This window comes from Mastigoproctus giganteus, chromosome 4 (assembly GCF_048544385.1).
Source record: "Mastigoproctus giganteus isolate SK-2022 chromosome 4, ASM4854438v1, whole genome shotgun sequence".
NCBI classification, from domain to species: domain Eukaryota; kingdom Metazoa; phylum Arthropoda; class Arachnida; order Uropygi; family Thelyphonidae; genus Mastigoproctus; species Mastigoproctus giganteus.
This window is the reverse complement of record NC_143578.1, coordinates 124,913,524-124,940,339: the sequence shown is the minus strand read 5'-3', so window position 1 is coordinate 124,940,339 and position 26,816 is coordinate 124,913,524. Positions and strand designations below refer to the sequence as shown.

At 38.1% G+C, this 26,816-nt stretch overlaps 1 protein-coding gene across 5 annotated transcripts in view; it reads left to right on the top strand.

Annotated features, from left to right (window-relative positions):
• Window positions 1-4,530: 4,530 nt before the first annotated feature.
• The window catches only part of LOC150087042 (catenin delta-2-like), an 863,363-nt gene continuing 841,077 nt past the window's right edge, over window positions 4,531-26,816 (top strand). For all 5 annotated transcript variants that reach the window (XM_090372913.1, XM_090372911.1, XM_090372910.1 and 2 more), the window contains exon 1: window positions 4,531-5,209. The gene's annotated coding sequence lies outside the window, so the exon portion shown is untranslated. The remainder of the gene's footprint in view (window positions 5,210-26,816) is intronic.

The window sequence follows — 26,816 nt, the reverse complement described above, 5'->3', positions numbered from 1 at the left end:
TATTATTACTAAATGATTAATGTTAACTTTTAATCTTCTGGCTAATTAATCTTATTTTCCGCATTACATTTCCAAGTAGGAATGAAACAACACGTTATACACTATACTGAAAGTCATGGGACACCTCTCTGATTGCAGAAAATTGTGTGATTATGAAATATGCAAATATTGACACATAAAATTGATTTGAAACACATTCTGGTTAGTCCGGAATGCGTTTCAAATATATACGTCGACTGTGCAAAAAACTGTATGGAAAGAGAAAATAGTGCTTCAGAGAGAAATGATAGTTGGATGTCACTTGGAGAAATGTCTGTGCGTGCTATTGCTCAGGAATTAAACATTTCCAAGTCGACAATTGACAAAGCACTAAAGAAATTTTGAAGTCTAGAGATGACAGTGAACCCAAGAAACGAAGAAGTAGGTATAAATTAATGATTGACAGAAATGACTTGCTTTCACAAGTCTGGTTATCTCATCCTGCTATCAGACCCTAGAAAATCAAAGTACGGAACAGTCATCGGCCACAAGAAACCTCTAGATTTAGATGTGGAGCGTAGTATTCAGTGAATTTTGGTAACAAAAACGAAATTCAGTCGACGGAATTCATTGAATTCCGTCAACTCCAGTGTAATGGTTGTGTTTGGGTATGGAGGATGCTTGGAGAACGATTACTGTTTCAATTTGTTATCCAACTGTGCAATTTGATGGAGTAGGTGTGATGGTTTGTAGTCTGTCTCGTTGTATAGACTAGATCCGATATTCGAGATACAAGTACTGTAATTATAAGTACCGCGTCTTATATTGATGTTCTGGAGATGTTCTGCATAGTGGAAATTTTTATGGGAATGGCCCCTCCGGCTTTGAACAGCATCCTCTGTCACAAAGCAAGGATTGTGAATAAATGGTTTGAAACGAATAAAAAAAAAATGAAACTAATGACATCTGAACATTGCATGGAACTCGAGAAAGAGAGCACCGACATAAACCCAGTTAAATATGTTTTTGATAAATTGCAACACACAGAATGATGGCAAGCTCAAGAACGAACACGAATGCTTTTAAGCACTTTTTTTTTTGGAGCCAACTTTACATCAACTTTATATTAGAAATTAGTAGCAAGTCTTCTCTGACACAGTGAAAGTCATTTGGACCAATGGTGGACCAACACGTTGTTCATTTCTTTGAATAAATACGATTTGTTCATAACTACATGTGTCGTTCGACTTTAGGTGGAATAGCATATATTTTAAAACAAGTTAATAAAATAGTTTACGATTTGGAAAATAATTAAAAATCACTAAAAACTTGTTACCTCTAACCCGGAAACCCGATATTTGAGCTTAAAATGGCATGGCTTTTTTACCTGGATTGTGACTGCGTTCAGAAATCCAGCTGAGTTTTATGGATTAAACAGCTATCAGGATATGGCATTCTGTCTCCGACCTTAAGAGTGCTTTTGTAATTTATTGAAGAATAGATTAATTCTGAAAATGATCGAGTCTGTGGCCAATGCTACTTGGGTCATCAACAAAGTGGAAAGAGGTCACCTCAGTTTTAGAGCAACTACGAGACTTCTACGGCGGCTTTGCCGGGCTGCATTTTTTTCAAAAATGAGAATAAAATAAATTACAAAAACCTAACCATAGAAAAGGTCTTGATTAAAATGATGCTCGGTAGACAGAGGTATATATTACAGCAGGATTCTCTTTCCGTTCACAGGGCAAGAAAAGCATTGGCTGTCAAGCAACATTGCTGAGTCCATTATGGATTGATCACCAAGTTAGGAAGCCCGATATGAATCTGTTAGATTAAAAGCTATGAGCTTTTTGGGTATGTATGATCTGCAGCAGAAGATGTCCAAATTTCAAAAGTCTATGAGGAAAGCAGCGGCCATCTGCCCCATAGATAATATTTGAAAATATATTTTCTTTTTTACTCCGGGATGGCCATATAGGGACAAAGCAATTTACAAGATGGAGAGAATACGTATAATACAGCAGCTACGTGAGCTAGAATCACAGTCAATTGAAAAGCGACTTGTAAAGCTTGTATAAAAATGCGAGAATGATACCATGAATGATGGTTTGGATCAAGATCATCTCAAAAATGGCTAGAGGATCTGGGAGCATAACTGGGCTGGATCGAAATAAAATAGGGGTGGCATTGAGAGCGTGAGCCTTTCATATGATATATATTCTGCGGTAGTTATTTTTTATTTATTTATTTTTAATTTTTTTTTGCAATTGGCTTCATTAAAACGAATAAAAATTGATTAATAACTGTATAATATCAACATTGAGTGTGAATCAAGCAAACATGCAGTCCGTCTGTTACCGTTGTTATGCGACTCGAGTGTTATTACCGTTTAATTTTTGAGTTGGGTGGTTTTAGAATTGGTGCTGAGGTTGCCGAGATCAAGAAGCACCAGAATATCGCGTCTGTAAATTGCATATACTTTTTTGAGGTCGCTTTGTGTGTTTGTGGAATGGCAAACGTGAGTTTACATCATAATAAAAAATCATAAATTATAGTCTCGAACTTTTGATAGAACAAGACAAAATAGAACCTTCAAAGCAAAAATAAAATAAATAAACATATACAGATGATTATTGTTTTATATTTTTACATATGCGCATTCAAATTATTACACGTGTTAATGTCTATATACGTATAATCGCATATAATTTTTTTTAAAAATGTAAAAAAATTGATAAAAAATAGACTTATTGACGAAATAAAATAAAGTCTAAATATAATTTGAAGGAGACGTTAAAATAAATATTCTAATAACCACCGGCCTGGTGATTTTTGGTGAAATATATGTAAGGCCGGCTGGGCTTCTCAGATCAATAGTTAAGAAGAGAGGAGAAAGAGAGAAAAAGAAAAGAAAAGGGGGTGAAAAAAAAAATACACTCGAGCCTTCGAGGTCGACTGATTTGAGTTTCACGCTCCTGACTGACGTTCACATCCAAATATACGCTTCTGGATTTTCCATATACTGTACTGTATTGACTCTTCATGGGTAAGTTTCAAAGAATGGCTGACTACCTTCTATTATGAAGCCTGAAGTTGAGCGTGCGCATGATACACCCAAGAAATTTGTTGGAAAAAAATAAAAAATAACAATAATAGATACGAAAAATTTGTGGATATTCAACTATTATTTTTTGAAGCTGTATAATTGGATTATAATTGAATATCTGAATTTCAATCGCGTTATTTATAAACCAAAAGAAAAAGCCATGCCACTCGCAAGGAAAGGTCGAGAGGCATTATTTATTGAGGCGTAACCAAATTTCAGTTATCAGCTGAAGGGGCAATATTGCAGCGAATAGAAAAATATATAAAAAGAAGCTCGCATCTCTGTGTGAGTGTCCTTTTATTCAAGATGTGAATTAATACTGCACGCATTTTCTTTTTGGAGGGATCCCAGTTCATATCTTTCATTGATATTGGATATTAAATTTATAATATTATATTTAAATGTGTGCGCGCAGAGTGACAGTGAATTGGTTGGCATTATTGGAGGAGGGTTTTATGTCCCACAATAAAAAAAAACTAAAAAAAATAATAAAAAAATGCATATTCGCTTAAAATGGTTTTGTAATTTCTTATTTTTCAAGATTTAGTTGCAGTATCTTCGATACATATTTTAGTAGGCTCAATTTAGTAGAAAAGATGGGAGACCAGAAAGGTTCGTTGATGACAGTAATTAATTGTCGATTAATGTTAATCCATTGAACGAGCTGGCAATATCGAAATTGATGAAGCAAATGCGAGGAAAATTATTTGTAAAAAATAAGGAAACGAACTTATCATATTCGTGTGAAAAACCTTTAATATTGTTTTTTTCCATTTTTATTGGGAGCAGGACCAATTTCAGAATGCAAACTTCGATTAATTGAAGCATTTCGACATCATTTTCATACATACTGGCGTTTTTTGTATGAAATTTTAATCGTCTTCATTCTTATTATATAAATGCGAAAATGCATAAAATTTAAATTTTACGTCCCCCACATAAAAAATACCGCCCTAGACACAGGCCCTGTTGCTCTGTTCTCATTGCGATTCTCTATATATTTATCAATAAATGCAAGCTGTACTTCTGCCTTTATAGATTTGCGGCAATTTCTTCTTTAAATAATTCACGGTTTATCAATCTATTTTGTTATACATTTGGAGTTGTACAGAAATAACTATAGCCCTCCCCGATAGGTGGCGCTGTCTAGAACTCAAAGAAACCATGTCAGTTGGCGGGTGAGTGACATTATCTCCTTGAAGCGCAAATAAATTCCACACAGCTAAATCCTTCGTTTAAAGATGCAAAATGTAGCGCTGTAGCGAAAAGAAAGACTCGTTTATTGCAGCATCTTTGCCCCATTTCTTTATCGCCACCATCAGCCAAGTAAGCGTCTTTTGCTCATACCAGAGCCAAATGTTCATGTTCCATCTTTTCTTCCCGGTGAGCTTAGACAGTGCACTCGATAGTGCTGCCATCTATTATTAATCACGTAGGAAACAAGAGTGGCTTATCAAGTTGTAGCTACGTAAAGTTCTCGTGGTTCTGCATCTCACACGCTTTACTGACTCTCTCCCCCCGCTTAAGCACTACTCGTTACCACTGCTAGCCTTCTCACGGAGGCATTTTTTCACGGCCCTGCACACATGCCGACATCCCACCCCCTGAAAAGAACAGGTGGTAGCTTCCCAATCTTGTTGCGGCTCGCGCTTACCCTACGGCTATGGACCGCAGAACAGCAACCTACCTATAGTGAAGTTGGTGTGGCGTGGCCGTGTCAGAGTCTAGTCGTTTCGCAGCACTGAGCCATTGTGTAGCCTGAAATCGCTTTTCGCTTCGACCCATGTGACAAGCCACCTCGTGTTTTCAGCTGTATATTTCTGATATTTATTATAACTGTGTAGATTCTAGTGTAATTCTCGCATACCCTCTCTCCCACAGCGAGTCTCGACACGGTGTGCTTGTGCGTTGGATACTCGCCGTTTGTCTTTCCCTGATAGTAAGCATGCGGGACAACTGGAAAGAAGAGTGCTGTTAGTGACAGTATACGGAAAAATTTGCTCTTAGCTGAACGGCTTCGATTGCTGTCTGTGCGTGTGCATTTGTGTGGCTTGCTGCAAGCCTTTCCCGGCTGCTCGTGGCTGCATGGAAACGACAACTGACGTTTGTTGCACCCGACTGGCCGTAAGTATATTTCTTATTTACTTGCAGTGGCGAATCTCTTTTGTTTTTGTTCTCGTAATGCTTGTATTTTCAGTTTTATTATTGCTTATGTGTATACGTGTACTTTTAAAAGTTAATTGTTGAATTGCAGAGACTTTCCTTTTAAATGCACATTAATATGATTGTAATTGACATCTATAAGAAATATCTGGATTCCCTGATAAAGAATGAAGTCTATTGATGATATCGTTGTTTCCAAAGGCCAAACAAAACACTTTTAGTACAAACTGTAATAATATTATCAGCATTCTATACCTTACTAGAAATCCGCCCAAACTGATAACAATACAATGACGTAAGCTCAGATCTCGCGACACGTTGAGGCTTTATAACAGATCTGAAAATTTTTGGTAATTGATAATGTATTCATAGATTTATTCTTTTTGTTGATGAGGATGTCATTAACCTTATAACAGATCTGAAAATTTTTGGTAATTGATGATGTATTCATATATTTATTCTTTTTTGGCGATGAGAATGTCATTAACCTTGTTATTCATGTTTAAAACAAGACTAGCAATAATCGTACATTCCATTACTCCTTTAACTCTGTAATGAACACTCATATGCACACACGATAATTAAAGTATACAGCTTCAGTAATTTGTTGGCGGCTATCCAGCCGTCGTATTTGTATAGGAAAAATTGTAAATAAATCGCAATATTGGGTTAGTGCGGGGGACTTGCTTACATTAAAATTCGATTGAGTTCTTAATATGGAGTTATAGCATAAACTTAAATTTAAACTGAATGCTCTTTAACAAATCCTTCTCACTGCATTGCAAAATTGTAAGTAGAAACGAGCGAAATTCGTACTCTTATTCCGTAACTGAAGTAACGGATAAGCGCACCCACAGCGTGGTATTTGTTTGGGGGAGAGGGGGGGATGAAGTCCGGAGAACATTGCTTTTTATTATATAATCAGTCATGTGTTGATTCTTGTAAAAGTTACCAGTGTGGAAAGAACGAGTTCCTCTTCCTTTAATACAGAATTATTCGATGGGCTGTTTGCGGTGGAGTGATCATACAAATTGAGAATTGACGGGAAAGCCTTCGGAAATTGGGTAGGTGTTCTGAACGCAAATCGAAGTTCTTTTGTGCAAATTCTCTGTTTCGTAAACCGATTGGAAGAGAGTGAAGTCTGACTAGCCAGAAATTAATCTGGTCGATGAATTTTCTATTCTTTGTGCAGTTCATGGCTGTCCACCATGAAATGCACAAAGTCCAATATGGAAGAGTTACGGAGTATTGAGATTTACGTTAGATATAGCTATTTTTAAAAATAAATACATTTTTCTGCATTTTCTCCGGGATGATGAAATTAGGTCACAGGAGATCGCAAATAAAATAAAAAGAATACAAGAACACCATCGTATTTAGCAATCACGTGAGCTTGAACAACGGTTAACTCAAATGCCTGTACCTTCGTTGTGGACCACACTGCAGCGGGCCTGCTTAGTACAATTTTAAATCTCTAATTTTCGATCGCAAGCAGAACTCAATGATGTGTAAGCAGTGGTGATTTTCCGCCCTTTTGTGGGTGTGGGGAGGAGAATCAGCGCCGCTCCTGCGAAGAAAGGTGACATTTATTTTTTTTAACGTGCATTGTTTCAAGTTCCTACATTTAAATGTAATGTTTATGTAAACTGTGTGGTTTTATAAGTAGCAGCATATGCAATCGATAAATCCGTTTCCTGTTAACAGAATCTTAATTTTCTGGGTTTGCCATTGCAAACGTGAGTTTTATGTGCCTTTCTAAGTAGCATCATGTTAATTAACAGTGCGTTTGATTTCAACTAAACCGGAAATTTTTGAAAAAGGAAATATGCCCGAGATAAATTCATGAGGATGTTAAATGTTTTTGTAGCGAATTTGCCCCGATTTAATTTGAAAGAAAACATTGGCTCCAGTCCTCAACTTTGGCTCGCGGTTCCCTTGAGGCCCATCGCTGCCCTTGATACGTCAGCCCCACCACCTTTCTCTTATCGTCAAGGTCAGCAAATTTAATTTTGTAGCATACTTTTATTATCACACTCATTTTGAAGCGGTTGATTCTATCACATAGGCAAACTTGTTTTTACTACCATTGCCCCAAGTTTCGAGGTTTTATTTGTGAAAACGTATTGCATATGTCACATTTATAAACATGATTTTTATGTAACACAGTGTGGTTCTCTAAGTAGCATCATATTACACAGCGGGGATTTGTTTTTATAAATAAGTTCCCTAACTTTCTATGAATTTTAAATTTATTTCATACTCCTTCCTGGGTTCACGGCCACAAATGAAAACCACTACCTTAAAAAAATTCAAATGAGAAAAATCAGTTTAGGATGTATGTCTTGTGAATGAAACCGGGTATTTTCTAACAAAAATTTGAAGCAAAAATACGGATTGTTGAGATTCCATCTGTGTTGGCGAGATAAATTCGAAGAGCAAGTTTAATTTCCTTGGCTAACAGAACCAACACAATAGCGTCTTGTATACCACTTTTGTGATATACAAGAGGCTATTGACAGAACCCCCCTTTCCTTTGGGCAATGTTAGAGCCATGGCGAGATTTCCTGAATAAGAAAAGATGGCTGAAACTATTAATTCTTCTAAGACAGCTTCCCAGTTCCGACTGCTGCTTCGAGGAATTGTGAACTAACTCCTGGTCACTTTTGTTTTGTGCTCACTTAAAGAAATACCTGTGGGGTTACAGAACGTAGTCAAATGACATTCACGTACAGTGTCCGTAACTGAATGGATTGGAGGCCAACCATTAGGCTTATTCGGAGAAGTTATTAGCCCTAATGGATTAAGTGCATTCCGTTAGTTGTTGGGACTGGAAGGGAGGGAGGGGGAAAGAGTTCTGTACAACTGCTAATTCATAGTCAGGTAGCTAACTGTTCTAATTATCGATCTACTAATTATAAGAGCCAACTTAGTGAGGTGTTACTTTACGGGTTTGTTTCTGTTTTCAAAGTTCGTGACTTTCTTATTTAGTGGTCTTATTTAGTGATCGAGGTGATCTGATAGAGGTGTATAAGGCTTTGAATGGTTTGAGCATGCTCAATGCCAATGGGATTCTTCATCTTTCTCAGAATAATCACCTCAGAGGGCATAAATTCAAATTGAGGAAGGACGGATGTCGGATAGATGTGCGGAAATTTGCCTTTGGCCAGCGGGTGGTTGGTTGGTGGAACCGACTTCCATCACTTGTTGTTGAAGTTGATAGCCTAAACAAATTTAAAGCTCAACTGGACAGGTATTTCGAACGAACGGAGGGGTGAAATGGGAGTGGGGTTTTTTTTTTTTTTTTTTTGGCTGATGCTGAATAAGCTTGCTTTCTTGCATCATATGCTAATGCTAGTGCGTTCATTTTGATTAGGAAAACAGAATCATCAAAGCCATCAGTCCATTTCTCGCGCTTTCCGACATTCGCGAACAAATGTCCGAAGGCTAGAGAAATGGACTGGTGGATTTGATGGCCTGGGAACGTCTACTGACAAGGAATGTTAAATTCTGTGTTCAGATGAAGTAAAACCACAACAAAAAAATACCGATTATATACACATTTCACTTCATTTTTTTTTTTTAAGAAAAATTGTTAGAGCCAAACTCGAAGTAGCTCCAAAACTTAATTTGGATATCATTACTTATTATGAACTGATTTTTATTGCAGTAGCGGTATTTCATAGCTTGTACCTTATTCTAGTTAGTTTCTTCATGCTAGAATAGACCACATTTCTCTACTTCAGTATTGTCTTATGGCCTTGCTATTCAGAAATCAAAGAGAAACTGAGGGGGAGGGGGAAATAAACCCCAAATAGAAACGATTAAATAATGCTTAGTGGGGACCTGGATGCCACCAGGCCTTATTACACCAATTAATTAGATTTTCAATCTTTTGATTGAAGTTTCCTTTAGTGTAGCTGAATTTGTTTGGGCGTGTTAACGTATATCAACTTTCGATGATTGCTTTTAGCCAGCAGTTTGCTCAAACAAAGAATAAACCTTTTCCTTTTCTTTCGGAAGGGTTGTGGGGGGCCATCATCTAACACTGTTGTGACGCCGAATAATTTTACGCCCTTTCGGTTTTCTAATTCATTTGTATGCGGCTGTTTCTTAAATTTTGTTCCGACTTCGTTTCAAGTTAGTAAACCCACTTCAAACCTTGATTTTTGAAATGTCATCACCATTTTTTCTGTTCATATTTAGAGCTTGGATTTTGGTTATTTATTGCTGTATTTTTAATTATTCAGAGCACTTTTTTTTATATCCATCCCCGAAATAGTACTCATTACAATCTATTTATTCAAAAGGTGCTTGTGCACGTATTCCCTCCCCCTCTCCGTTTGATAAAAAATTATGGGTTTGTGCACGGAAACCGTTCAATGATTAATATTGAATTATTAATATTCAATAGTTAATATCAAGTATTCTATGATATCACAGATGCTAGGAAGACTCGTACAAAGTTGTCTCAAACAACTATATATAACAGCGAAATAATAAGGGAGATGGTCACAACTTCATGGGTAATTGGCGTATTTACGTGGACCATCCCCATTATGTAATAACCATGGAAGAAAAACTGTACTTTAAAAAAGTTGCTTTTTTTAGGTCGTTTAAAGTAAGTCTGTTGATATCTACGTTCTCTTTTCATTGTACATTGGTATTTTGTCATTATTTTTTTGTAATGTTCCTGTTGACTCTCATTCTTTGCGTGCCTTCATGTTTCTCAGCAAAGATAACCATTACAGCTTCTAAATAGGTAAAGGCATCTGCGACGTCATGCAGTGGTAGTATTTCTTCAGCTGTCTTGCATTCTGTGGTATCCGAATCTTCACAGTGTAATTCTGATTAAATCGACTACATCAGACTCCTCAACATTATCCACGCTAGCCTCTCTTGCCGTTTTCACTGGGGTTTCTCTGTATATGTCATCAGTTTGGTGGGCTGCTGTTTAGTGGCCTGTTTCTTAATATTTCTCGAAATTGCTCCTGGCATACTTGGATAAATGGAGAACCCACGAAATATGCGATGTTAGGTTGGAATGGTAACCAAGTATCGAGGCAATCAGTAAGAATCTGGTTGCTAACAGATCGAAGAAAAAAATAACAAAGTAATGAACTAATTGTTTTGGCCAGATTGATAAGTAATGATATCGACTTCGAATTAGGAGGTCTGAATACTTAGAAATTATTCAACAGCGTATATGGCAGGCTTACAAAATGGAAAGGGGGAGAGTCCGTGGGAAGGGATTTGATGGCTACCGTGATTGTATACAGCAGAATTTCGGAAAAAAAAAAAAAAAAACCCACTATTTATTTATGCGAGTCCATCAGTAATACTTAGGATAAAACTCGGAGCAATTTTCAGTGAGCTGTGTGCTTCTGGTATTCCTAGATAACAGATCCTAACGGTGAAACACGACATGTATTACCATGGCAACTGCTTCATCCTGTTACCTGGCAGCATCTCAGCGCAAAAGATCTTAATTACTTATTTAGAGAAGGAATTAATTACTTCAGTAACAAATGCATTAAATCAGCCATCTTCAGCAATTAGTAGCTGCAACCCCCCCCCACCCCGCCCTCCCAGAACTTGAAACTGAACTGTCTTCAGCGCGCGCTCAACGGCACAAAACCTAAATTGGGGCCCCCCTACTCAGTGAGTCAGCGCTTTTGCTTCGACAACCCCTGCCTGACAACTTCGACTGAACCGTCGCGGTTGTAACTCGTTAATTATCTTTACAGATTTCTGCCGAATCTGACTGTGAGATCGAAGCCACTTAGGCGGAAGAGCTGCAAAACAACTGGAGGTGTTGTGTTCGTACCTTATCCCTCCCCCACCCCCCACCTTATTAGCGAGAGAACCCTAAGAATCTGGTTGCGAACAGATCGAAGAAAGAAATCGGCTTAACTAATGGACCAGTTGTTTTTCCAGATTGAGAAGTAACAGTATCGATTTAGAAATTGTTCAGCTGGGGTATACGGCCTCCTTAAAAAAAACAAACAAAACAACAGCCCGTGGGGATGGATTTGATGCCTATCGTTATATACAACAGATCGCTGTGCCCAAACGGATATTTACATCAGAGGTTGTGAAACCTTCTGGGGGGGTGGGAGAGATTACCAGTGAGAACAATTCGTAATTAATCGTAGTGTTTGTTTGCATGTGTTGGATAAACTCGATAGTGTATTTACTTGTTTTCGTTGCCAAAGGATTGTATTAGCGTTTCGGTTAATATTTTTGCGAATGTATATATTGTTTCAGTGCCACAAGGTCAGATGATGTTGACCTCTAGTGACCATCTGAACAGGCCAGTGAGGACCGTACAATGTTGCCCGGGCTCATGGCTGGTTTTGGTCTCCCCTTTCTTTCTTATAGCTATGTTATACCATTTAAGAAACGCTTTGGGGCCACTACTATGTCGGGGTGGGTGCTTCGCATCTATTGCCCTTCTCCTCATGCGCGATCTTGAAACCAGTTGTAGAAAGTGAGACACATCACAGTACCGATGGTCGGGATTAATTTTGTTCCTTGTCCTGTTGCTACGTCATTGATACATTATGGTCTAAGTAGCCCTTGCACGAATTGAATCCTCATAACAATAGCTGTGCACCTGATATCGTAGTAGTAATATGCTACAATGCGAGATCCATCCTTTTTATTTTTCATTGTGCTTATTAAATGCAAGTTGTTACTATGACGTAACTTTCCAATTACTACGACCTTGACAGCAGAAAGATTTGTACTTCAGTGTATTCAAGGTTGTCTGCTCGCCGCGTGACGCTGTTGTTTGTCGGTTTCTTGACTTTACTCAGTTATCGTTTGTGTCCTGTCAACAATAATACTTGCAGTCTTTAGAAAAAGAGACATTAATCGAGATGAATCTTAACGCTGGGACCGACCCAGACCTTTTCTTTCTCGTCACATCTACGTCATTATTTCCCAAACTGTGGGTCGTGAGCACTTTCTTGACTGGGGTTGGGGAGGAGGGGAGTTGCGAGGATAGTCGAAATATCATTATTTTACAAATTTAAAATTTCCGAACTTGATGGTCGGAGGAAGAGGGCTATGACACCCACTAGCCGAGTGGTCAGGAGCTGTATAAGTACACGTGCCTTGAGTAACCGGGGTTCAAGCCCGTGACTGCTAAATACTGTTCTGTTTCTTGTATTCTGTTTATCTTGCGAACTCCTCTGACCGTTTGGTCGTCCTGGAGTATAAACAGAAATTAGTAAATAAAAGATTGTTTTAGAATTACTCCCTCTGAGGCGAGTAGTCTTTCGGTGAGTCTTCAGCTCCTATTCCTCCACATATAATCCCAGACACGAATTGCTCTTATCCACAATTAGTCTCTGGTAAATTTCCTGGAAATTCTTTCTTCTGTATTGTGTTTGGTGGCATTCCGAATTTGTGCAATTCCCCCGTGACTTCCCTTTTCGGTTAAACTTCACTTGGTCTCTCACTCTTAAAACTGAATTACAGCACGAGCACTGCTCTAGCCTCCAAACTCTCCACTTTTCTTCCTCGTGTGTCATTGATCGTTCGTCAGCTTAAACCTCTCCTCGCGCTCTTCGATGTGCTTTGTTTTCTCTTATATTGGTCTCTGTGATTTCTTTTACTTTTCTTTAAAGTTCTCTTCTTTTCCTTCAGTTTTTGCACACTCTGTTCGTTTTGTTTAGTCCCTTGTGCGATCTGCTATTAATCTCCCGCCACTTTCTTCCCTTTTTTGTTCTCCGACGATGCACGTTGTCGTTTATTCTTCTTATTTTTCATCAGCAGTGCGCCTATTCAAGTGCTTTGCCTACATCTCGTGGCAGTATGAGATTGGTAATTGATAAATCTCAATTCTGTTTTTCTTGAACGAGTCCAGGAATAAAATAGCAGCTTCTGTTCCGCTGGACTCTTCCATCCACATTGTATTACTAAAATTTCTTTTTTTTTTCCTTTCATTTTTAAAATAAAGAAAAAATACCCCACTGTTGAATCAGATCTCTCATTGTTCATTATCCAAATGGAATATAGACTTCTTAGTCTATGTGGACAAAATGATTTTCAGAGAGATTTAGCAGTTTCGGACCATCCTGTTTCGAAGGTAAACTTTTTTAAATTAAAATATCCTCCCTGTTACTGTCATAATTCTCGAATAAAAAAATATAAAAAAGATGGCCTTTTAATGAAACTATTTCTCAATTATACTGTATATATACTAAACATATTCTTGTATTAATTGAAATACAATGATATTGCGTTGTTTATTCTGCGATATCAATTTGTGAACAATCTTTTAAATAGTGGGGCACAAAGAATGCTAAACACGTACAGTACTCGTTTGTATCTTAAACCCACTTTTAGAAACATGAACGTAGCCACGCGCACTCGATTAGGGTATCCACGCCAAGCTTGTTACTGTTAGATGACTGTGGCTATTGATGCAATTTGGAGTTCGGAGGTTGTTACTGCCTTTTGAACGAAGCGACCCAGTTTCGAATCCCTTGAGTGTCTTTGCTTCTCCTCCCCTTCTTTCCCGGCATCGTTCATTATTGAATGAAGCCGATATTTGCTTCATTAAATTCGTCCCGACCCCTTCACATGGTGGATATAGACTGAGGACGCGAAACAAGCCAGACTGTCGAACGACATGAAGCAGTGCAGTTTGGGTGTAAAGGATAGTTGTGCGTGTGAGAGAGATAATGCGTTCCACCCATCGTGAACGTAAACTTCATGGGTGGGCAAGTGTTTCCTTGGCAGTAGGCGTAACAAAACAATACGCAGCACACTCAGTTCCCAAGTTGTTCAGGGTCATGTGGATCAAAGGGAACTCCTTAACATCTTATTTAAATTGATGACTTTTAAATTAGGCTGTGCATCCTTGTTTTTTTTTTTTTTTTTGATTTGGTAGTTATTGGCGCATCGGCTTCTGTGGCCATATTGCACCTCCCAAGGTTTTTGCAGTACTTTGATCCAAGCCCGAGGCGGGAATCGAACCCGTGACCTTTGGGTTGCCGGGCAGGTACTTTACCCACTCGGCTAGCCCGGTCGGCCATCCTTGTAATTTATCAAGTTTTCAAATTAAGTCCTTTCATACCATTACTCCCTGTATCCAGGTAAATATCAGAATTGCCTTTAGCTGAAAAATCAACTTATGTAGATCAATGATGATAAACAGCATTTCAGTTTATCTAATAGAAATAACGTTTTTATCGAAGTTGTAACTGAGTTTAATAGGTTGGTCGTTACAGAGGATCCATTGGTCAGACGAAAAACACGGAACCATTGTTTTCAACCGGAAAATCCTTAAAAAACGCCCGTGATATTATTTCTTGGAACCCAAACCTGGTCCTCAGAATTGAGCTGAATGCTGGAGGGAGGTAGATTATAAGCCAGTACAAACTGAACTCGCGGTTCATATTTTTGCCGTGGGTTTGGAGAATCTCAGATAAGCGACTTATGATAGCTAATCCATTACGAATACCAGAGTTTCATCCAGGGTTGAAGTGCTGAACTCTTAGTTTATCTGTTAGTATAATGTAATATGTGGACAGCAGTTGTCCCCGAACTTTTCCGTATAAACTCTCATTCACTAGCACTTCCATTAGACTAGTCAGTCGGTAACTTAGCACCTTAACCGTATTCACCTCGGATCTCTTTTACAACTGCTGGCGGTTTTCACGAATGAAACGCAAAGTATTAAAACGTGGGCTCGCTTCCAATTAAATGTAAATGAACTGTCCATGTGTCGTCTCGTCTGGGCTCTCGTCATCTCTTTCTTTCTTTCTGTCCTTCCTAATTTATTTTCCTAATTTTTCTCTTCTGGTGACTGTATTGCGGGTGTATGCATTATGCTCCGTCTCCTTTTCCCTTAACTCGATAGCGCGCATGCATGTGCATCACAGATAGCCACTACGTACCTTCGCGCCCTCCCCTGCAGCATTTCCGAATAGAACTTAAAGCAGAAAGGCGAGATTGCACACAATGGCGTCGGCCCTCGGCAAACCTGCCCCTATCGATGGAATGTCGAGTACATAATGACCAGGTTTCGGTATTGTCCTCAACTCCGGTTGCTAGTCGGACCCTGTATATGGACGTAATCCCCTCCCTCGTCTTAATTTTCCTCCCAAACGTCCTTTCTATGCAACGGAGAAGCTTCGTGTTAGGGATTTCTTCCTTTCGGAAAAATCTCCATGACAACAGACTGTGTTGAATGTTACATCAAAGAAAAGAAATCCCATTTTTCTAAGCTCTACAAAGCTTGGAATTCTGTACTTTTCGAATAGAAAATTGAATCACTCCGTAAAAACTGTCATTCTCTTTCTCTGTAATGTCTTTACGCATCGTGGATCAAGGAATTCAATGATCGGGTTTTCAATGGAGAAACACTATGGCATGTTCATCGAACGAGTTAGAAGGAATCATTACCTGCTGTTGCTCTGCCAAAGTTCTGTTCCGCTGCAAAATCTTCTCCCTCCCCCCTTTCCTTTCACTGACTGGTGTAATTTAAAAATCTTTTGAAAGGTCTTGATAGGTAACTTCCTTTTGCTAAGACGAGGTTTAAAAAAAATTAACTTCGGTGAGGCTGTTTGTCATTGGTATAATTTATTGAGCATTCCCTTTTATCTTCATACGAATAATGTCAATGTAATAATAATTAATGCTTCTTAAAAGATCTGTTTTCTGTCTCTCTAATGCTTCTTAAAAGTCTTAGTTCGTTTCAGCATAATATAAAACTTTACCAAGCTTAAAGTAACGTTCTCCACTTAGGTTTTTTTGTAAACTTGATGATAATTTATATAAGCCCAAATAAATCGGAAAATGTGTTATTCAATAAGCCATGCTGCTACGTGGTATTGGAAATATTCCTTCTTTTTTGTAATTAATAATTTAGTATGATGCAGCCAGAATTCCCTGAGTATTTTAACTGATTAACCGATTTTTTAAAATTGATTAATTATTTTGTAATGAAATACTTTTGAAAGTCAGCCATATCTAACTACAGTATTCTGATACAAAGTATCGCGTAGCCAGTGCTATACCGGTTTCAGCGAGGAACTTGTGACACGTGAAAATTTAGTGCACAAATAAATAACTAAGCAAAAAAAAAAGAGCTGAGTTTCAACAGCTGATTTGATCACTTCTGCTAATGAGCAGCAACTCACAAACTCATTATACGGTACGTGTCGCGTGACTGCTTATATTATAATACCCGTATTGGCTGCTGCTGCAACACCACAACAGTGAGTGGCCGAATTGCGCAAATTCGAAAGGAAAGCGATTATTCAGTTACCTAATTAAAAATTCATTTAATTTTGGTTGGTATTATAAATATAATTGCTCATCAAGGCCGTTTCGTAATATAATTTCGAAGTGCAAGATTGTAGACAATCATATTCAAGAACGGTTTTGGTTATATTGAGTTGGTTGCCGGACTTTTCATAAGGAAATTTTCTTGCACTTTCACAAGACAAAGATCGAAATCGAGAAAGCAGGGGGGAACTTAGAGTGTAATTTTGGACATATTTTGATTCTTCCTATAGAGTTAAAATATGCAGTACTTATTTGGTCTCCAGGTGGCTCTACCAACAGAACTCGAATCTTGGTAGAGCCACCTGCAGTACTTATTTGGTCTCCAGGTGGCTCTACCAAGATTCGAGTTCTGTTGAGAACTGATTGAGCACCAGACTTTCACAGAAAGATTTGTGACTTACATATATAATTTGGAAAGCGCTCAGACAACCCATGGTGAGGAGCTGTTAACAGTTTTATGTAGTCTGATGATGGAACCAGTAAGATCCTGAAAAGTCACCTTTGAAAAAGGTAATCCATGGATTATCAACAAAGAATCATTTTCTGGATGGCCTGATGATGGGATTGGCAAGGATCATGAAACGTCACCTTTTGTAATTAGTTAGGTCAAAGCACTTAATTAATAAACCAAATTTGCGCTATCCACGTGGTATGAGTGGTTCATTTCAAAAATTAACTTATAAAGATTTTCTTTATGACCATTGTACACAAGATATCTTAGTAAACTTTAGATTCTTTAATAAGCTGTTAATATCCCAAAGGATAGATGTCGGTTATACAACAGATTTAATTTTTAACATATCCATCCACAAAAGACTTTTGGTCTTTTATGGATATGTTAAAAATTAAGTTTTAACTTTCGTTATATCTGTCTATTTTGTTATCTATTTTTAATAAAATACAATGTAGAAAACATCTTGCTTTTTAAGTTCACTAACTGTTATAAATATAGATACGTTTGTTGGCTTTCTAGGTTTTACCAGAGAAGTCAATGAATGGCTTAAGAATTTTAATGATTACAGTATTCAAAAGATGTACTATTCTCAAATATCCATATATTTTATCAATTATTGCTTTATACTCTTATGTACGAGTATATATTTTTAAATAAATATAAACAGAAGTTCTAACTGGTAGAGTCAATAACGCAAAATGGGCATTGCTTAAAAAAATGTTAAGCAAATCTGAATATTTTATTATTTTTTAATAGTATTTGGGTACATGATTAAATATGGGACCTGATTCTCATCGATCTTGAAATTTTTCAGATGGTCATTATTATTATCATAAAAAAAAAATTCACGAAAACATGAAAGTATTCTTTCTGTATCGCAACTCATTGTTCATAGCAGGGGCGTATTCAGGGGTAGGCAGAGAGAGAGGGCATATGTAGACATGTACAGTATCTTATGTAGGACGGCACCTGTTCATCTCCGCTTTTGTACACTGATTACAAAAAGCACTGTAAAAGGCCAGAAATGTGTGTAATAGTTGTTTCTGGCCGTTTTGTCACCAGGCAAGCGATCACCTGGAAAGCCTGCCCAGTGTCCGTCTACACCATGGGGAGGTAGGCCACAACTACTCATGTACCATGGCCAACCTCAACAGTCACGCACTGAATGTCCAAAGAGAGTTTGGAGCCATTCAAAAGAACCCCGTGCCGGCAAAAAACACACACAGTTACTTCCAGGAGGCAAGACAAGCAGAAAACGAAGAAATAAAGAGAATAGTATAAAGTAAAAATAAAAAAATAAAATCTTTATTTTGGGTAGTGCTGCCCAAAGTAGTCCACAAAGAGAAAAGGTGTACTGTCAAACAGCAGTAGTAATGTCATCCAAAAACAAGATCAGCAGGAACAAGTTCTAGATATAATTCTGTTAATCTGGAGTGGAATCAGAAGTCACTGGTTGATGACGCTATCAATGAGCAGAGGAAGAACTTAGTTGTGGAGAGTCTTGATAAAGAATGAATAACCAGAAAATTGCAGCATCTGTTAAAATCTTCGTGTGTTCTTGAAAACCAGCAAAATTTTGGACATTACGTAATCAGGACGAAAAACGAGGCAACAGGTTGCATTTTCGTTTATGAAGTGTTTTCAGTTTGATTGCTTGCATTAACATTGAAAGACTTCCTGCGATTAAAAGCAGCATTGCAGAAGGTTTGAAGGGCCTGGAAATTGTTGACCACAAATGAGTATCTTCTCGCCTCCGGGACAGAAGTTTGGTACTGTTGCCCTAAGAGCCATTCTTAAGTCCTCGTAAATGGAGCATTCAAAAAGTACGTGAGGAGAGTCTTCCGGTAGCCCAGATCGACAGGAGACTGTATTAGAAAGTCTGAACTGGTAGAGTTTTTTTTTTTTTTTTTTTGCGTTAAGCGAACCTTGTCCAGTTAGTACGTAGGAGGTAAACAGTGAGGGTGAAAACCATTTTCTGGTGGATGGTGAAAGTAGTGCAGTTACGTCGGGAACGAATTTTTTGGTAATAGCTCCTTTTTCGGTAGAATTCCATCTATTCTGCCAGGTGTTCACTAACAAATTCCAGCATTGGGTTCGTTCAGTTTTGGGATCAGCCTGAGGGTTAACAATGATTCCCTGAAATTCCGTAAAAATGCCTCTGCGGATGTAAAAGCAAAGCTCTCTAAATACAACATGCAGATCTAGTGATATAGTGCCTGCAAGAGTCTGTAGAGCTGGAGTTGATACTGGTCACACACGGATAGCGAGTTTATTGAGCACATTCTCGACATCGTATGTCTTTAAAACAGATTCATTGCGGATCGTGCGAGCAAAGGTCAGCGAAAAGTGATTGACAGGATCAAGAACATTGAGCCGTTGGAGCATAATGGATGTCATTAATCCACCCATAACAACAACGAACGGTCACTTACAGTGTTGCCACTCCAAGTTCGAGTAAGTTCGCCGGACTTTACCTGATCAGAACTTCCTCCTGAATTCTCGTTTGGCGTCACCCGAGCCTTACATGCTATGGCGTATGGCCAGTCTGAAAACTTAGTTTTAATTTGTAGGAAAAAAAATATATATTTGTGGTTTCTCCGATTGTTCATCATATTCGCCCATTTTGTTAACACACACTTGGGTGGTATCAGGTGGTGATTGCCGGGTTTGGTGGTTCGACTATACTGTACTGTTCTTCGATGTCACAGAAGAGTTTAAAACTTCATTGTAATTGTTGCATTGTTATATCGGCTGCAATGAAACAATTACAATGAAGTTTTAAACTCTTCTGTTTGTTGTTGTTTTTAGGAGCATTAGCAGCTAAGGCCATATTGCTCCGGGGATATGCGGTGGTCATTCCCTGACCTTTCCGCATCCTCCGTATTTGGTGGTCACGGGCTGGAACCCCGGTTTAATCAAGAAGCGCGTGCTACGCACTGCTGCTCCTGCCCACGGAGGCGCCTTAAACTCTTCTGCCCTCGGCTGTCCAAGAACTTAAATTAAACAAAATGTCTTGTATAAATGGACATTTTGTTTAATTATTTATAACTTTTTGTGCTGCTGAGCGTTAAGTTATTCTTGAGGCCGCTTTAGCTAACAAAAGCGGTTAAAAGCGACCGTGCATTTGTACGTGCGTCTGAGCTGACCGATGGTTCAAGCTCTCCTGGCTACTAAATGCGGTGATGCATTTAGTAGCCATTAGATCCCCTCCCCACGCGCCTTATGAATTCTCTTGACTTTATGGTTGTCCCAGAGTGTGCACGCTATTTTCAGTTCGCTAACGCAGCCGTTAAAGGAGTTTTTTGACAGGCCTATTTCACGGTGATTCAATTGCGAATTCGATTGTGAAACGAAAGCGTCCCTTCCCAATTGTGGGGACGAGATAGGGAAATAAACCGGCTACTTTTTTAAAGTTTCTACTTTCATGAATCATACTGGACGACCGGATTGCACAAATTGTTATAATTCTTGCTATTGGGCAGTTAAATGTTCGCATTTAAATTGGACTCTGGTTCTTTAATATCATACCCAAAAGCTAGATGCATCGTGGACACAAATCTTGAAGGTATGTGAGACTTACGGATTTCAGTTCAGTTCAGTTTGGTTGGGAAGAGGAGGTGAACCCTTCTGAATAAGTGCTTTGAGTGATGCCACCATTTTCCAAACTAGCAAATATTCCTTTTTTTTTTTCCTTTCAAAGGAGCTCAGTATTGTAAAGTATGCGTCTCTCTCTCCGAGTTAACATAAAAGTTAGTCGAACGAAGAGTAAAATCTAGCTTCTCTCCTTACAATTAATTTTGATAACAAAAAAGGCTTTTAAGGAGTCTTGTGAGAAAGATTCCATGTGGCATTTTCATTTTGTAGTATTGGGCGCTTAAACATAATGTATGGCTTTTGATGGTTTGACAATTATTTTAAGAATGACTTAAGTTGCTTGACAGTCGCTTAGTAACAACAAAGCATTTCTCCAACTTGATGACAAAAAGATCGACAAGAAGAATAGACGGCGACTTTTTTGTCCTTAAGTGAACTGATTAGAATCGAATTGATGCTTGAAAGAGACGGTGCCGGTACTGTGAATTAGGATAGTATTTGAATAGTTGAGATGAACCATCTGCAATATAAACAGATTCTTATTTTATGGATTGTTGTTATTATTATTAATAGTATTAATGAGACTTCCGGAAAGAGACTCTTGACATCAGCGAACAGCATTTAGACAGGGGATGTCCTAAAGAATGAATAAATTAGTTTTCTGTTTATACTCCAGGACGACCAGGAATTCACAAGATAGAGGGAATACAAGAAATAGCACTTTATTTAGCAGTCACGGGCTTTGAACCGTTGTCACTCAAAGCACGTGTATTTATGCACCTTCTCACATGATTAGTCGGCTACGGCGGCCTACCGTTATTGACATAAATATGAAACTTAGTAGAGGACCCAAAAATAAGTTATTTATGCCATTTTTCAGGCAGGAATTCATGAGATTTAGACAAGTGAGATTCCGGTTCCCTAAGATAACGGAAATGACTGGTTTATTACATAATTTGTATAAGAAGAGTGGACTTATAATTAGTGCTTCTCAGTATATAATCTGAAGATTCTTTCAGTAAAGAGTGATGCACCATCACACATTTATATATGCCCGTGTCTATCTAGACTTTCTCTTGTTGTCTACCTTAAAGTGCGCAGTTATAAACCTCGAACACTGCCAAGTTTGAGTGAGAAGATGCATGGAATCGTGTAAAATTGAAGAAGTCCTTCTTCTAAAGGACTTCTGATGTAGCAGGGAAAAGGCCATTACTGCTGTAAAGAACGCTAGGGATAAAATATTCCTTTGCGACAAAGCAACATTAATTTCCTGAGTCATTATTTCTCTCATAATTTTAAAATTGTCTATTATAAAGAAGGTTATAAAGGAGCAATTATCTTTTATGAGATAATGGTGTTTCTGAAGTAGATGAGCTTCAGTATTGAGTAAAAAACCGATCGCAAATCTAATAACGTCAGTATTGCCAAGTTGCTTTGTGTACTAGGCAGTTTTATAATACGAGTTCACATCCGGACGTTCTGATTTTGGAAGGTTTATTGCTGGCATTACATCTAAAATAGAGTTAGGATGATTATTTCCGGCTATCAAGAGTTTTCGGAGGATTGACACGGACATTTAACAAGGTCAAGACCTTGGCTGATAAACTGAGAGTATGCTGCCAAGTTTGTAACTGCTGATTTATTAGGAGTGAAGGCCATGCCTGCTGTATTTATATTAGTAAATAGGAATAGAAAGTTAGCCTGTTGGGAATAGATATTCAGTTTTGGTACCTCAGATTAAAATAGATACTGGTAATTTAACGAATCATAGCGAATATATATATATATATTTTTTTTTTTTTTTTTTTGATACAAACAGATGTCAGTCACAGACTCCATTGAATAATTTAAACAAAGTGAAATAACCGATATTAGCAGCCCCTAAATGCATACGGTATATCTTTAATTATAATAGAATTTCACAGTTTGAAAGATTTAGTCGTTTCAATATCGCAAATAACGTGTATGATTTATCGGAATTTAACAAGTCTCTCTCTCTCTCTCTCTCTCTCTCTCTCTCTCTCTCTCTCTCTCTCTCTCTCTCTCTCAGCCGTTGGTGTATCTAAAGTAGAAGGGCGCTAAGCATTATTCTTATGGAAGAGTGACTTAGAAGGGATGGTCTGCAGAGCTTAGCTTAAAAACTAGACTCTCCTTAGCGGGGGTAGGGTGATATAAGGCCCGTAAAGGAGATTAATAAAATCAGTGAAGGAATCTTAGAGCGTAAGAGTAGACATAAACATAAGATACTTACTTTGCGATAGCATGGTGGAATGTTTTCTGAAAAGTAGCAGAGGCGGAGAGATTGGCAAAGTTCAAGGAAGAATTGGATAGACACTTTGCAGAATACGTTCGCTTCGTTTGATCATAGTCTTTTGTTGTACTCAGTTATCTCTATTTTGTCTAAGTGGTACGAACAGACAGAACTTAATTTAAAAACTTAGAATAATTTCGCGATTATTGGACGTTAATTATTTTCTGAATTTTAGAAATTTTAGTGCAAACACAAAAGCTTAGCGTACAGTTCAAGTAAGGCGAATATAATTTATTTTTCATGTATTTGAGATTTTTGATTGCTGATTTATTTTTAAAATAGATAAAGTGAATTGCGTTCCGATTGTAAACTGTTAGGTAAAATAATTTTACGAAATTGTGTCTCAGTCGTATCGTAAAATAATCCACAAAGCGTTGAATCCCCAAAGAGAGAAGAAAATCGTTTGATATTCGCTTAGCTAGCTTTAGATAAATTCATTCTGAAATTGTTGGGTTTGCTGTGGGAATTTGGTGCTCCATGTGGATGTTAAAGATTATATTGACAGAACTGATTTTTCTCATTCTAAAATCATATATACAAACTGTATGTGGTTTTAGAATGAGAAAATCAGTTGTGCCTTTTTTTTTTTTTTTTTTGTTTACCTGCCATCGCTTGAAGGAAAGTGTTAATGGCTGAGTAAAACCATATGAGAAGGTTGAATAATTGTAATCCTTGATTAACTGGAGGTGCTAAATATAGAACTAAAATTAGAAATTTGCAATCCTCTTATATTTGGTTATAAAAAAAAAAAAAAAAAAAAGTGCGAACAGGAATTAGGTTAAGGGGAAAATGACTACTGCCAGGTGGAGTGTTGCAGACTAAACAGTGGTCTAGATGGGTAACAGCAGGGGCTCACGGCAAAGGAATCCGGGACAAACCTTACGCTCCAAGCAGCGATGAAATAATAGCAGCATGGGGTTATTCGTTTTATTGGTTGAGAACCTCTGACAACGACTGTTTTCGACATCGTGTGAGAAGGCCCGGGTTAGATTCTGGTGGGGGGGATGGGGTTTTTTTTTTTTTATAGCCATTCTAGAGTTAGCCGAGCGAGGTTTGCACATTTTTTTATTTTCTCTCTCTTGTCTTCTCAGAAACTGATTTTTCATTTCGCGAAGTGACTACGGAATACGCTCAACTTATAGATAACTGTATACTTGATGCCTTGGCAATTATTTCAGACAACTAAGCATAGCGTGTAGGATTCGAGTAGCCATCGGTTACGTTGGCATCGACAACTTTGCAGTAGTGTTCGTCTGATGAAACTTCAGTCTTAGTAAGTTGTTGATGCAGCAGACTTCAAAGAAAACATATAGGAAGTGCCGACATTAGAACTCTGTTGCCCTCTTTGCCGCATCTTTAGAACCTTTCCTCGCAAATTATGTGAACAACTTTACCACGTTCACTGATGATTTGAAGTTTTTTTTTTTTTTTTTTTGTTGGCACAAAATGCCATCATTCTCTCTAGTTTACCACGGTGACCTCCAACCGACAGTTCCAAGAACTTTAAAATTACCTCCATGCGATTGGGCTCTCCAAAAACAAAAAAACCGCTCAACTTACTATCGCCAAGAAGAGAAACGTCAATGACGTGAACATCGTAATAGTAAACTCTCCAGTTAAAAAAAAAAAAAGTCACCCAGCATAAGGATTTGGGTGTCATCTGGAACAAAGACCTTGCGTTCTTGCCTCATTTTAATGCCACTTGGAAAAAAAAAAATATATATATATATCTGGGCAGTGAAACAGGAGATCTCCAACTTTCATAACCTGCATCTTATCATTAACTACATTCTTCGTTCCGTAATCCCAATTCCTTTATATTCCTCAACTATATGGTCCTCCGCACCCTCAACTTGCCAAACTAGGTTCATATCCCTGGAATACTGGATTTTAAAATGAACTCAGGACACTGAACTCAATGTGTTTGATATGAGTTGAATCTCTGAACAGTCGTCAGACTTTTCCACTCAGTCTTCCCAGGTATAGTTCCGAAATGTGCGGTTTGAGTACTTTCAGAAGGTGGTGATGGAGGGGAAGGATTCTCCTCAAATGTAATTGAGCTCGATAAAACCAAACAACGAAAGCCTCTGGAATTTTCTATTTCCTGGTGCATTCTTTAAACGTTGAGTTTTAAGACGTTCTCACTTTTAGTGCTTGTTGAAAAGGGTTTACTGTAAATTTAATTTTAGAGCTTACTTATCAACATTCTGTTCTTGGTCTTGAGTATACTGACTGCTGAGCTCAATGGCAGGCGTGGATAGCTAACTGTAGTTCAGTTTCCACTCCGAATTCGTTCATGTGGGTTTATCGATCATAAATGCTTGCCAAGGTGTACTGGTGCTAATCCTGTACAAAAACTACTCTCAGTAGTTGTTTTTGAAAATAGAAAAAATATCTAACTCTGAAGTTCAAATCTTGATTTATAATCTGTCCCAGCGTCATCTTTCTTTTCGAAACTATTCCTTTAAGTAGTTGGCATATACTCAGTAGGTTAAATTGCAAGAAATATCCCACAGAAGCCACTTCAACCCATTGTATATTCATCTGGAAGCTTGCCATTCTCAAATATCAAAAGCTGTTTTGCTGCAGTGCATCTCGGAAGTCGGCAGTTGGACGCAGCCGTTACTTTCTTTTCTTTCATCTGATTAAACTCACTCCACCCAATCTTTCCATAAACGACAATTTCCCGAAATCTGCGAACCGTGACGCTCCGGAGGGGTCTTCCGTCCAACGGGCGTAAAAGTTGCACTTCCTTTGCTGCATGAATACCGCACTCGTTTCGTTTCGCTTAACTTACACCGTCAGATTTTTTTTTTTTTTTTTTATCCTCCCCCTCCTTTTTTTTTTTTTTCTCCTCTTTTTTGTGCACGTGTGGTCGTACTTGAGAGAATGTATTATTGCTACAACGATCGCTACTTGTTTAACAAAGCTACTTATAAAACCGTTAACGGAAGGGTAGGAGAAGGTTATTTTGGTTTCGTTCCTTTTGTGTGTATGTGTGGGCTTCCATTAATAAGCACATCAACTCGATGTGCTATCAGCCATTATGTTAATATACCGTTAAGTCAATATCAAAAGCGCAAACGTGGTTAGTGAACACCTGGGTAACAGCTACGTGGACGCAGAAACCCCTATAGTCAAAAGTGAATATCTAAAACAATAATTATAAACAAAAAATTCATTCGTGTTGGTTAAAGTACAACTACTTTCTTAATAGTAGGCAAATCGTAGGATTAATATGTAATTTTAGTGTAGGATGCAGCTGCACGGCGTTTTTCTTTTGATCCCAGCCGAGGAGAATGATGATTTGGGTCTGTGTTAAGATCTGTGCACTTAGACGCCATAAAGTAAATACCCCCTCGCAGACATGTAAAAGAACCCTTTAATTTTGTCCTTTCCTACTCCCCTAAACATGAAAAGGTTTGTATTCATCTTGATGTCGTCTGAATGCTCACGCATGGATGCCTCGCTTCCATATTAACACGTTCCAAATTGGACTGTTCAGACTGGAATAAGACATTCGGGATCAGATTCAAAAAGACTGGCATTAAGGTTGGTTAAGAACTGGAAGATTATTTTCTTGAAATCTTCCTAATGAGTAAAACGATGTTGATACCTTTTCTTTGCTGATTAATGAAGAATCCAATAATGGGTATTGCAGTGTAATGTTTAGCCTCTACTGAGTTTATAAACGTATCCTAGAACAGAAAGATGAGAGGAGTTGAGTCGAGTTGACTATGGTATACCTCGTAGAACCCCTTTGTTGCTTCTTGCTCCAAGAGAAGCGACAGCCGAATTTCTTAAACTTTTGAAGGTGATCTCCGAAGTGGTATTTGGGGCGTTTTCGGTGGCAGCAGCTTAACGAATTTCAATTCGAATATTGAGATTATGCTGCGATAGACCATATG